The following is a 14461-nucleotide window of genomic DNA, read 5'->3' as shown; positions in this document are numbered from 1 at the left end:
TGCCTACTATGACACCATCCATGGCCCTGTCACTAAATGGGTATGCCATGGATCTGGCCTCTCTACCATAGCACCCAATGGATCTAGGGTCCTCGTTGACCAGGAGAAGCCGTCAAGATCCAGGTCATTGCAGCTCAGATCTGAATTGAAATAGAGAAGCTAAGTTAGAGATTGGGTATTTCACACAACACAAATGGAGAGATGGACCTCTGGTGATGCTCGAGATCCCGCTCAGTAGGAAGAGGAGAGATGGCTCCGGCCTGCGTGCGGCGTGGTGCCCAAATCCCTAGACCCAGCCACAGTCGTCCCGTGCGGCTGGCCCGGCGGCGGCAGCAGCATGGGTTGGCGGCGGGGTGCTTGGGGTCGGGCGGTGGCTGAGGCACGGACGGCGCAACTAGAGAAGGCGAGGCCGGTAGCGGCCTAGCAAGCTTATTTTTTTCGAAAAAATATTTTTAGAACTTTTCTTTTTTTGGAAAAATTTACATATATAACATTTTTTTGCAAAATCTAGGTATAATAACTTTTACGTAATAAGCACAATTACATGTTCATTTTATTTAATAAGTCTGATTTTTATGGCCAGTCAAAGTTAGTTATTAGGGATGACGTTTTCTAGAAAACGGAATTGTGCCATTGATCTCAAAGATCTAGCATTATTTTTAGAAGCAGCCAAAAGCAGGTTCGCAACCAACTCTGCAAAAATCTTCTCGGTGCCATTAGTTCCAATAAATTTGCACATAAAAATAAGTTCTTTTTAGAGGCAACCCTAGAGGATAAGACGTTAATGGCGCTTAACTCAAGTCAACCATCCCATTCAACATGTGCGGTGAGAGCAACAACTAGCACACACTTGCACTATAGAACATTAGGACAAACAAGACCATCGACTAATAACAGGCACAACAGTACTATGCTCAAACGATAAGGAAGAACTCCATCATTGGAAAACACCATCGGGTATCCATTGTGTTTTTTTTTATCTCTGCAACCTGTGCGAGGCTCCCATCTTCACATAGGGCTGCATGCTAACGCGCGCGCGCACACACACCCCGCTGCTTGTGTTATATTTATTCCATGCCTTAGCTGGCGGCTTGAGGAATATGAATACTTGAAGAATCTAAGATATACCTATTTTTAAAAGATTCTTTGTTCCTTCTTTTGATAGGGATTATTACTCAATCACCTTCGTTCTCTCTCTCCTAGGCTAATTCTTTTCCGAGTTGTTTGTTGTTTATTCATTTAACCATGAAAAATCCATTATTTTGTTAGATTCCAAACAAGTCTGTACCTGATGCATGTGAGACTGACCGGGACAACTCATACCAAGAGTTTAGATTAGTGTTTACCAAACCACTCCTAAGGCGGTGTTTGGCACTGCTCCACGAACTCTTGTTCCACAAACTCCACTATAGAGCAGCTCCACAAAAAAACTGGAGTTCGTGGAGTACCTCTTTAGGTGCTCTCACAACTCCACCCTTTTTTGTTGAACTGAGTGCGTGGAGCTGAAACCATTTGGCTAAAAAACGTGGAGCGAAGCTGGAAAAATGTGGAGCAGAGCAGTCTCAAACACCCTCCTAAATGATACATTAAGTGGTACAGTCCGTAGGATGCCAGCTCAGTATTATAGTTAGTGCTAATGTCTTCGTTTAGTGGCTGGATATGCATCGGTCTGGTGGTGGCTTGAGGAACGAATACTTGAATAATATGGCGTTTTCATATAATTAATTTTTTTTGCGATTTTTCATATAATTAAGTTTTGAAGACTCTTTGTTCCTTCTTTTGATAGGGATACAATGTGGTGGTTAGGAGATCCAGCAGGATAATTTCATATCCTTTTATATGCACAACTATTATGTTCAAGAATTGTATATATACCTACCGTTTATACAAGAATTTCACATCCTTTCATACAAGAATTGAAGGCGCAATAATTTCATTTATTTGTCATTTAGTAGATCCACCAGGATAATTTCATACCCTTTTATTATATACGCCCAACTATTATGTTCAATTACGCATTCGATTTTTAGGGCTACTTCAAATTGGTTATTAGGGACCGTGTTTCTAGAAAATGATATTGTGCCAGCGATCGTAAAATACTTACAGTAACATTTTTAGAAGCAGCCAAGCAGATTTGGAACCAACCCTGTATAATACTTGCATGAATATAAAATACTCAAATGCCTCCTGGATGGTCTCCTCTTTTTTCTCTTATGTTTTCTTACTTGTAACTTTCGCTTTGTACCTTTTACCTTGGCCTTGGCCTTTTCTTTAATAAATCTCTGTAGGGGTGTGCACCCCTACAGTTTCTTCAAAAAAAAATTAACACAGCAATGCAAGACATGCACTAAGGCTTCACATGTGTCGGTATCGCAAACCCAAAGGTTCCTTCTTTTCCTGTTTGTAGAACAAAAGTGCCGGAGGGGATGCGGACTGGTCCCTTCTTTGATCCTTCTCCTCTCCCTCACGACGCTGGTTGTTCATCTATTGCAAGAGAGAATGAGAGATCAGAGACAGGAGTGTTCCTGATGCCTACCATGTCTGATTGCTATACTAAAATGAGATGATGATGATACACTGTGGCTTCAATTCTTGTATACCTACCGTTGCTTTAATTAGTATCTCCAATAATGAACATCTGTGTACAGCTTCAGCGTCTTCAATGAATGTAGCTTCGCTCCGGCCCAAGCCTCCGGCGACAGGCCTTCACTTCGCTCCGTCGGAAGTCGGCTTTTATAATGTGTAACTGAATTTGGAACATATTCAACAATGCTACCTTATTGGTTGGGCAAAGGTCGATATAGTTTGGACAGGAAATGCTGTTTTTGTTGACAAGATGGTCCTGTTAGCTAGTTCGTCACGGTTTGTTGTCAGTAATGACACTCTTGTGTTTTTTATGCTCTCTTGTCGCTTTACAGCCGTTTGGAAAAAGTTGTGCTCTGGTAGTGAACCGTCAATGTACAGTATGGATGTACACATACTATGATGGTGTATATATAATTGCATGGGATCAGATAGCTAGTACACATCTAAAGTCTGGTTTCTTATAGCTGCAATGCAACACATAATCTCCTTTGCTCTACAAATAGGAAATAAAAAGGCTTTGAGTTGCCATAGGAGCAATGTGAAGCCCTAGTGTCTTGCATTGCTGTGTTAGGACTGGGAGGCATGAGACTGAGAGAGTTTATTTGTTCATCACGCAAATCTTTACGATGATGCTTCAGGGTGTATCAAACAGAAAAAGATGAGAATCATGTGGTTTTAGAAGATGAAAACATGGGTTGGAGATTTGCCTAAGGCTAGTCCGTGGAGTTAGCCTGCTGGATGTGATGGGAGACATGGAGATTACATCACTGACTCCAAGCAAATGAATGAACATTGAGTTGAAGTTGAACCTATAGAGATTATTTCTATCAACGTTCCGATGCCTGCTACTGCTGAAGAGTGAAGACTTCACGGCCACCGGACTGGTGTGTCCTTGCATTGCCGTGTCGTGAGACGTAGAAGATGATGGCGCACGGAGATCGCTCCTTTCAATCATGGCGGCGACAGGAGAGGATCCAGAAGCACCGGTGGGTAAATTAGTTGGCATTGTTAGTGCGTAGTAATCTTGTTTTAAATTTTACAATTTCATTGGAAATGAAACTATTACAGTGTAGAATTGAGATCACGAAACAGTTGGGGTAATTCATTGTGTGTAATTATTTTTAGTAAGGCGGCAAGAGATTTGCCAAATTTTTATTAGACGAGGAAAAAAGTTACAACAGCCACACTTTGGCTACAAAACACCTCTACTCTGACCACTATCTGAATTAAAAACCTTCGACTTGAAACTACCAATACATAAGGACCCCTAGGCATAACACAGAGAGCGAGAAGGAACAACCCCGCCATAGAAGAGGGTGAAACCACTAACAAGAAAAGCACTTGGGAGGAAAAAAAGGAAAAAGAAACCTTCCACTCCTTCATGAACGGGTTCCCTCGATGCTAGATGGAATTGTGTAATATCATCTTTACAGAGCATAGCTACTTGACTTGCTTGCATGGATCGTTTCCATTCCTTTCATATGTTCCACCAAATATAGATCATGACTTCATAAAAAATTCTCTTGTGGTTCTTATCAAACATGGCTCGACACCTTCACCAAAATCCATGAAGTGTGTCTGACATCGTTACTACATTGAGCAGTGACAGGTTCAGCCAGTGCTTTAGGTCTGACCAGACTTGTTTAGTAAATAGGCAGTTCAGACAGAGGTGACTTGGTGTCTCTGGCTTATTTCCACATAATTTGCAGCTCGGGTGGCCCCCCTGACGGCCTTAGCAAGGAGTACCGTCCGGTTCAGAGTTTTAGTTCCTGTCAAAAAAAAGTTGTGTATTCCGTTAAATAAAACATGACTGTGAATAGACAAGCCGCACAGATCGACTCCAACATTCTTACTTTTGACCTTCTAACTTGGCATCGCATCTCGTGGTCACGCCATCCAATTAGGTCATCCTCAGTGGAAGTTTCATGACCCAGTTTCCAAGACACCAATATTTTGGAAACAGTACAGAAGAGTTTTATCTGCATGAAACTCTCTCTACTTCCATAAAACTCTTATGATCTCTCTCTTCATTAATATGGTGTCATATCAATATATTTAATGTCTATAAAACTCTAATGAAACTCTATCGAGATTGGCCTTCCGATGGTGCAGTAGTATGTACGTCCACCATGTTTGTTTTCTTTGGGTATCATACAGGTGGGTCCATGCATGCACATGTCGGGCAACAAATGAAGTATTAATATGATGTACAGACGGAGTCACCGAAGCGGCAACTCGAGTGGCCAGCGGTGGGAACCCCATGCCACAACCCACAAAGAGAGGAGATAGGAGGGGACGACAGCGGAATCACCAGATCCGGTGAGCGCTCACACGTAGGCTGATGCATCAGGACCATCGCAAGCAAAGCCCGCTCAGGTAGCCGCGCTTTGGGGCGCCATCGCAGGAACCACCAGATCCGAAGGGTGCTGAGGCTCAGGCTGCCGTGCCAGGTCGGCCGTAGCTAGAGCCTGCCCAGGCTGCCGTGCCGTGGGGCGCCTGTGCCGGGCCGCTGCCGCCGAGTGCTGCCGCGATTAGGGACTGGGGGAGAGAGAACGATAGGGTGGAGAGCAGAGGAACATGAGAGACGGAGAGTGAGAAGCCGCGGGGACACCGGCCATGGGGGCACCATCCACCGCCGCGTCTGGAGGGAGCGAGACGGAGAAAGAGGACGAGAGGTCGGCATGGGATTCTTTTTTCCTTTTGTTGCCCGATGAAGAGGAGGAGAGCGCGACATATTTATGTGGACACATTTATGGGCGACGTGTCTCATCCGTGGCCAAGCAAATTTCACTGTGAGGCTACTCGTGCGACGTGGGCATCTCCTGTCCACGAGAACCTATTTGGGGCGACGTGGCTCAATCTGAGAATTCTGGATGACGTAGCCAGGGGGAGAGGCGAGGGCTGTACATGTGTTTAATTGGTTTAATTTCTTAAGGGGGCATTTTCCCATGTGATAAACTATATTAATAGAGTAGTTATCCTCATGTATTTTTTGCTTGTTTGGTCAACATGGTGGAACATAACAATAATGCATATTCTTAATTCAATAGTGGTAAACTTAAATTATAGTTTATGGTAAAATTATTTTTTGGAGTTAAAGGGCTATAGCCCCGGGCTTTCAGTTAACACCAAAAGACCCATCCTTGCATTCCCAGATCACTTGATCAGGTCCTCGCTTGATAAGCTTCATGTGATGTCGAGGGGGAGTAGGGGAGCCAAAGATTTTTCCCCTGCCAAAGCTTCTGATCTTGTTTATGATGCTGGTCACCACGTCTTTCTTGTCTCCAGAACTCAGAACACTATCCAGTTCTGTAGTAGTCCAGCAATCCTGAAGAGAAGTATATCCATACTCCACCCAGTTCTCTGGAAACATATATGCTAACAGCTCAAGGAGAGAGGCGCTCAGAGGCAAGAAAATGAGACACACTGTTAAGTCGACGTCCACCCATACCACCATACACATACAGGTTGGTTTGATTTTAGCTGAATGCTACAATGATAACAGATTTGAAGGACAAGTACCAAAGAGGCACAGCAGAGCCACCTGAGCGGCATCTGTGAACATTTAATACTCGTGACAACAGTATATGTAGCTCCTTATCTGCTTGTTTTGTTCTGCTAGCTGTTCCAGCTTTGTGTTCTGCACCTCCCAACTGCGACAACGACAGTGTAGTGCTAATTTTCGCTTCGGTACCAAGGATTTCTAGTTGAACTTCAGCATGTTACACCTCAGCTTCTGTTTTCTGTTATAGATGTAGTGCTAATTTTGGCTTCACTAGCACCCTCTAAGAAACAATGCTACATAAGACATCCCAATGCCCTCCTAAGCCTACATGCAGTAGCAAAGCAAAAATTTAAAGCGCCTTCAATAATTAATTGGGTCATTCCCCCCACAACTATCAGAAGGCATTTGCTTCTTCTCGTTTGCCCCTGTCGTCAGCTGTCCTTTATAGATGGTAAGAAAGAGATTACAGTAACTTTTTTCGAGATCTACAACTTTTCAGATGATATGTTCGGAGTAGTTGTCTAGATTCATCCCATAGCCGGTTAATAAAGCTTCCAAAGGCAGGGAACACCATCCATTCAGTTGTTCTCTCAATTTATATACAGACGTTACACATCCATGCACTACTGTGGCAGGTGCCTAATTATTTGGCTTCAATGCACCACACCTACTAATTAAACTACACATGCACTAGTTTGGTAGGCAGACAGGTAGTACACCTCATGCATCATTGTTAATTGTGACACATTTCCGTTCGTTCCATAAGAAGATCATGCAGATGAAGGTGAAAGGAAGACAAGCTATATATAGTCCTTTGGTCTACAAATAGGAAATTGAGAAACCTTTGAATTGCGAGAGGGAGGGAGAAATGTGAAGCAATAGAGATTTGCTGTGTGTTAGGACTGGGAGGCATGCGGGAGTTCTGTACATCATTCAAATCTTTACAATGGTGCAGCAAGAGGGGTAAATGTGAATCCTAGTGTTTTGCATTGATGGGTTAGGGCTGGGAAGTATGGGGGTGTTTTGTTCATAATGCAAATCTTTACGTCCCTGCATCATGATGGACACATGTGATGGATTTAGAAGGTGAAAACATAGGATGAAAGATTTCTCAAGGCTAGTCTGTGGTGTTACCCTGCAGGATGTGACCGGAGGAGATCAGGAGATGGCATCGCTCACACCATAGAACATGAATGAACATTGAGTTGAAGTTGAACCTATGGATATTTCTGTCACTGTTCCAATTCCTCCTGCTGCCAAAGAGTTCACGGCCGAACACTATGAGATATGCGATCAGTGTGCGAGCACCGATGTGATGATGTACACTACAGTTGGTTCACCATTGACCACCATACGTTGTACTTGCACCAGCTGGGAGCCGCGGGGCTGGCTCCATTAATACTGAATAATTTGAGCGTCCATTAGTATTTTTAACATGGTTGGCCTTTTAATTTTAATATGTATATATGTTGTCTTCTACTATACAATTCACTTCAAATCCGCAGAATTAGATGAGAAATTTGAAACTGGACAACAACGGTCACAGCTGCCTCTGACAGCGCTGGCTACTAGAGCATGATCGGGTTCAGAGAGCTTCGTTTCTTATTCAAGTTTGGCCTACGCATGGATGATGGCCAGTGCCAATAAACAAGCCACTGTCCAGTCAGGCCACGAGTGTTCAGCCCCCTTCTGCGATTGACAGCATTGCGACTCGAATTAGTGCCGTTTAGCTTCTTCTGGCTAGTCATTGGTGAAGTGTGTTCAGCAGCTGTATGACGCGCCAACGTAATTCTCCACACACTGTGAACCAGTGCTGACAAAACACATATCAACACCGTACCGGATCAAGCTGTGAACCAGATGCGATTAGAGTATCATCAGGTCAGGATAGTTAAAAATTAAACCGGTGGTGCCATACACTCATTACTGCCGGATCAAACGCCTGCAGGCTGGCGGTGATAACTAACTTATCACAGATCACCATCGACGGCCAAAACCTACTGTGATGCATGGGGTTTCCAAGCCGATGGTAATGGTGTTTCTCTAGTAGTTCATTGGAAGCAAGATCCGTTGATTTTTGGGAACTGGAAAATGGGTGACTTCGTGCAGATGCACTTTGGTCTTCTGGACGGCCAGGAAGTCCTCGGTGTACGTCTCTGGCAAAGTGATGAACAAAACCCTCTCATGCCTCCCAGGCCTAACACGTACGACAACGCAAGACACCAACTAGGGCTTCAAATGTGTCCGTCTCTCGCAACTGATAGTTTCTTCCATTCCTATTTGATGTCTTGCATTCCTCCTATACTTATAAGAAAAGCTTTTTTATTAGATGTGTACTAGCTATCGGATCCGAAGCAATTACACAGTATCACACAACATGTAATTTACTACTCTCCCATGACAGTTGTTTGCATGACTTTGAGTCCGTGTAACTATGTCAGATTAGATATTGGTATCTGCAAAACTGACGGTAATATGTTCACGCACACTTGGAACACATTGGGATGTGATGCTTCAATCTTAATTTATAATCTATGCCACTAGAATGATCGTTTTAGACTTGGCCTTGTTCACTTTCCGAAAAATTTTGCAAAATGTTCAAGATTCTCCGTCACATCAAATCTTGTGGCACATGCATGGAGCATTAAATATAAATAAAAAATAACTAATTGCATAATTTGAATATAATTTACGAGACAAATCTCTTGAGCCTAGTTAGTCCATGATTGGACAATATTTGTCAAATACAAACGAAAATGCTACTGTGTCCATTTTGCAAAAAAAAAAAAACTAAACAAGGCCATAGTGTAATTTTAGATCTTCCTCATAGTGTGTTGCTGGTGTTTAAATAATCTGAGACATGAACATGTACACAATCTTCTTCTTTGCTAACACATGATCAGTGTTTCATAAACAAGACCAATAACTAAGGAGATATCAAAACAGAGTTTGATGAAGTCATCAGCGTGCATCTGTCTTTGATGTAGAGTGGTGTAATTAATTAATGTACATAGTGGTTCTCCCTTCACCGATTTGGCCTTTTGATGCCTTCTATTCATGAATACAAATGTAACAGAGTAGTGCCAACTAGTTGGGATTGGGAACCACCACCACTATAGCCTGCATGGGACAGACGGAGGGGATGGGGACTGGTTCCTTCTTTGATCCTCCTCCTCTCCCTCGTGCCTCTCATTGTTAACGAACACCGTACCAAGAGAGATTAGAGACAGGAGTCTTCCTGTTGCCTACCATGTCTGCTATTGTAAGCCACTCGAGTGTCCTCCACAAACAAGTCATCTCCCCTGGACAGAAAGGAACAAACAGAAAGGTTTGGTAGTCGCAGCAATGGAGCTGCGTGCTCCCTCCCTCGTTTGATCCTTCATATTGACCCAAAATGAGATGATGATGATGCAGGCTTCAATTCTTGCACCTACCGTTGCTTTAATTAGTATCTCCAATGGACTGCTGCCTACAGCTTCAGCGTCTTCAATGAATGTAGCAGAAGGTTAGGAGTCATGAAGACATTCAGTGCAGTCTAGTCACAAACTAATATATATAGCATGAGGGTAAGATGATGCTGAGCTAGGTGATCATTGTACTGTAACTTTTAGGGTGATATAAATAATGATACGTTTGTCGGTCCAGATCCGATGGCCAAAAATAGAATAAAACCTATTAGGAAACCCAAGTTAGGGCCACTAACTTATTAGAATTTGTATCAATGTTTTAAATAGCGGGCTAGGACGTTTAGCGGTTCATGTCTAAAACAGCTAATAGCGGAGCTAAATCGGGCTATAGCGGAATATAGCGGCTAAATTGTACATGAACACAAATAGCGGCACTCTGCCTCAAAAGGCTATAGCGGGCTATAGCGGCAGCTATAGCGGGATTTTTAAAACTATGATTTGTATGCCTGCTACTAATAGTTCCAGAATTTAGTTAAAGGGTCTATTGTCATATGTTGTGCCCTCACATGATAAATTTTATACCATGTTATTATCTTCATTTGAGGGCGGCACTCCTGAGCATTAGGTTCGAATTCAGAGCATTGTCATGCATTCCACCGCCTTTAGAACCTGATCGACCATGTCGGCAAGAGCATGCACAAGAGGCCAGTGGCAGAGGCTTACAGGATCACCAAGTTCAACGAGAACTAGAAGATGGCCCTGAGCGACTAGACAGAGAAGTACTTTAGTCTTGTCAATGTCCATGACTTGTCCCCGGTGCATACCCTCTTTGTTTCTGAAAGCAGGAATGGGGAAGGCTAAAAACACTACATAGTAGAAAAATGACATACATATAGAGATGGTTATGCATGCTAGAAACACAAATGAGTTTTTTGTTTTTTGTAAAGTAGCTAGCCACACAATTGTTCGTGACTGCCTAGCTGTTGTTCCTAACAACTCACAAGATTGAGAGAGATTCCTATCCGTCATGTCCCTGATGGGAAATCCTGATGACTTTGCTAACAGTGCTATCTTATTGGTTGCCCAAAGGTCGATAGTTTGGACAGGAAATGCTGTTTCTGTTGACAAGATGGTCCTGTTAGCTAGTTCGTGACAGTTTGCAGTCAGTAATGACATTCCTGTGTTTTTTATGCATGCTCTCTTGTCGGTTTACAGCCATTTGGAGAAAGTTGTGCTATGGTAGTGAACCGTCAATGGACAATAGTGAAGTACACATGCTATGATGGTGTGTATAATTGCTTGGGATCAGATAGCTAGTACACATCTAAAGTCTGGTTTCTTATATGTGCAGTGCAACACATCATCTCATTTGGTCTACAAATAGGAAATAAAAAAGGCTTCGAGTTGCGAAAGGAGCAATGCGAAGCCCTAGTGTCTTGCATTGCTGTGTTTGGATTGGGAGGCATGAGGCAGTTTTGTTCATCATGCAAATCTTTATGCTCGTCCTTCAGGATGTATTATCCTACAGAAAAGACAAGCATCATGTTGTTTTAGAAGATGAAAACACGGGTTGGAGATTTGCCTATGGCTAGTCGGTGGAGTTAGCCTCCAGGATGAGATGTTGAAGCTAAGGAGATGACATCAATTACGCCAAGCAAATGAATGAACATTGAGTTGAAGTTGAAGCTATGGAGAAAATTTCTATCATTGCTCCGATGCCTGCTGCTGCTGAAAAGTGAAGACCGAAGACTTCACTTCCGGACCGTCGTGTCCTTGTATTGCCATGTCATGAGACACAGAAGAGGATGGCACATGGAGATAGCTTCCCGGAACCACGGCGGCAACAGCAGAACATCCAGAAGCACCGGTGGGTGATGAAATTATTTGGCGTTTTTAATGCATACGTAATCTTCTTTTAAATTTTACAATTTAATTGAAAATGAAATTCTTACATGTAGAATCAAGATCACTAAACAGTCATGGGAAATTAAATGTGTATAGTTAACAAATTGGAGATTGGACAATGATCTGATGCAGGCACCCCGCCCCTATGCTAAGCCGCTGCTAATCACGTGACTCACACCCATGCCCGTCGCAAATTGCTGCTACCGCTAATCACGCGACTCAGGCTCGTCTTCCTGCCATACAAGACTCACGCTCGCCTCCCTGCCATACGCGACTCATGGGAGTGCATACGCCACTGTCATAGTGGTGGGCGGGAGCCATGACGACAAGCAGCGAAACGGCAGAACCTGTGGCGCATGTGAAGCAGCCAGCGAGAGAGGTCGTCCGCCCAGCCTAGATCAAGCTTCATGCCCCCGCGCAGCAGGCTCCTCCTTGCCGCTGACGAGTCTGAGTCAGCGTTGTAGTTGCTCTCTCCCTGGCGCTCTCATCGCAGAGCGGACGCCCCATATGTTGCCACGACGACGCAGCGGCTGAGCAGGTACATATCTGAGTTTTGATTGCTTCACATCCATTTGTGCACGATCACCCGTCACTTCCTTCGTTTCGTTGCTGAAAGTAAAACAAACTACTCTACGGTTGTACTTCAAAGAGGAAAGAGCCTGTTCACTTGAACTTATCTGCTAAATCTGCAAGTTATTCTTTCACAACAAATTAGCAAACAGTACTTTTAGTCATAACTTTTCAGCGAAGCGAATAGGCTAAGATCACTGATATTTATCAAAAAAAATAAATGATCAGTTTTTACCTACATAGGACCAGAGAGAGCTAGACAATGTATTGTGTACACGGAATTGACAAGATTTTCACAAAACACTTAAGTAAGTCTGAGTAGATGATGGACCCGCAGAAATTTTGCATCCTTGTCAGTTAACATCCTAATCCAATGTCTATCCCCAACTTCTGAAATGGCAGTTTTTAGAGCAGCAACAGCTCTGCTGGAACAAGATTCGGAACTTCAGTAGGAGTGACTGTCGGTCTGTCCGTGCCGTCCTTCCTTGACGTCCTTCCGCTGGCGAGGTTAGCTTGGCGATTAGGCATCGTCCTTCTTCTGTTTATAACACGACAATTTCAAGTGTGTTTTCCCTCCCACCAACCGTTCATGGTCCGACAATTGCGATATCTTGCACAAGCAATGGATTGAATGAATCACTGATGACTGAATTGGGTGTAGTGTAAGATTCAGTCAGCAAAACACACGGAGGAGAGTTCAACTGCAACTTGTAGCTGGTCCAGTTGGATTGCTTTACAATTACTTGTTGGTAGAAATGCAGGCTGCATAGGATCTGAATTTCTTTAATGTAGAGTATATATATAGCATCTTGTTTTCTGTGAAATGTCAAATAGAGAAATATATCAATGCATTTGGTTTAACTACACCATACCAGTTTGGATACAATTTTATTATATATTTCCATGTTTTATATACTACAAAATAACACTTAAATTCTGATTTCTTTATTACAACTATAAAACTTAGGATCTCAGATGAGAACTTCACCTGTAGTACTTAGTATCTCAGACCATGTTTTTTTTCGTGTGAGGTTTTGTTGCCATTCCTGACTCTATTCTCAGAGCATGTAACATATGAATTTTTAGATTATTACTTACCATCCCTCATGAAAAATGGGGACGCCAGGAGAGGGACGCATTGCGCTTAGCAATTAACAAACATACATACTCCAGGTATATGCATACACACATATTGCAATGAGTATACAGCACCATAAATGAACACCACCATGTCAACAGCTTGCAGTGAAGAATAATGCAAAAGAGAGAAAAGGAATAGAAAACAACGTGAGTATCGCGCCAGAAAAAGGGCTGGAGAAACAATCGAGGAGAGGGAGGAGAGGAATAAGAGGCAGTGTGACTATCTGCTTGCGGAAAGGCTGAAACAAGTGCACTTTCAAATGCATCGGCTCAACTAGGTGCACGATCTTCACTAATTGTTGTTTGGTTGTTTTCATGTGTATCCCTAAGATGAAGCCATGGCATTAGCATGAGCATTATACTAGTGATTTGTTAAAGGGGCAGTTTTCCCATGTGATAAAATATTAGTAAAAATAGTTATCATCATGTATTTTTGTTTGTTTGGTCAACTTGGTGGAACATATCATTAATGCTTATTTTTAATTTAATTATAATATATATAATGGTAGTTCTTTCGTTTCAAAAAAAAATCTGCCTCCCTGCACTCAACACAAACAAAACAGTGCCACTGCCATCCTCATATTCTTCCACCGCCATACATCTGTTGTGGTGAGAAAGAAGGAAGGGCGGTGGGCTATGTTTTGGTGGAAGTTGTGGCGCTAAGTCAAAGATGAGAAGGCGTGACGTGGTCTTTGCTTGCGCCAACCAAGGTTCATATAGTTATAAATGAAAATTTGTTTTTTTATATAACATAGGCAACCTGACATGTAGTTCCCTACTGCTATGTCAGCAAAACCACCTAAAAAACACTTTCAAATTGTCAAGGGGTATTTTGTTTGGTTTAAAAATAAAGATGTGGATGTTGTTTGGCGTTGGAGTTTGAGATGCCTTTTAAATTCAGTGATAATTTCTTTGTGTGTGTGTGCGCGCGCGCGCACAGCCGCACACACGTGGATTTATACGTATTTTATTAAGAGGGAAATGTTCATTACACAAACAAAGCATTTGATAAAGTGCGGGCTGTGAGAGGCCTACCACCGACACCGTTAGACGAACAAACCACAGAGCGAATGCAAACAAGAAACACAATGGCAATTCCATAAAGTTGAAATGGAATCGACTCTTAGAAAAAATGTCCTTGCTAGTTCTTCAAGGAAGTGGCACTCTTTCCTGGAACTGATTTCACATGCTGAACTGGTTTCCACTTATCTGTGAGGAGAAGAGGGGGGGCTTCTAGAAGCTGCAGACTGCAATGCCAATTACAGTATAATTTCTCCACTGAAACTCAGAAGTCAGAATGAAATTAAAATCGATAAGATCAGAACTGACGATCAATGGTCACTCACAA

General features: G+C 42.8%; 1 long non-coding RNA gene across 1 annotated transcript; it reads right to left on the bottom strand.

The window, feature by feature from the left end:
* Window positions 3725–5189, bottom strand: LOC110429936. The gene is made up of 2 exons (XR_002447126.1): window positions 4440–5189; window positions 3725–4355 (listed from the first exon to the last, which is right to left on the bottom strand). It is a non-coding gene; the product is annotated as an uncharacterized LOC110429936 (long non-coding RNA).

This window comes from Sorghum bicolor, chromosome 8, assembly GCF_000003195.3.
Source record: "Sorghum bicolor cultivar BTx623 chromosome 8, Sorghum_bicolor_NCBIv3, whole genome shotgun sequence".
NCBI lineage: Eukaryota > Viridiplantae > Streptophyta > Magnoliopsida > Poales > Poaceae > Sorghum > Sorghum bicolor.
The sequence above is the reverse complement of the archived record's forward strand: the minus strand, read 5'-3'. Positions and strand labels throughout refer to the sequence as shown.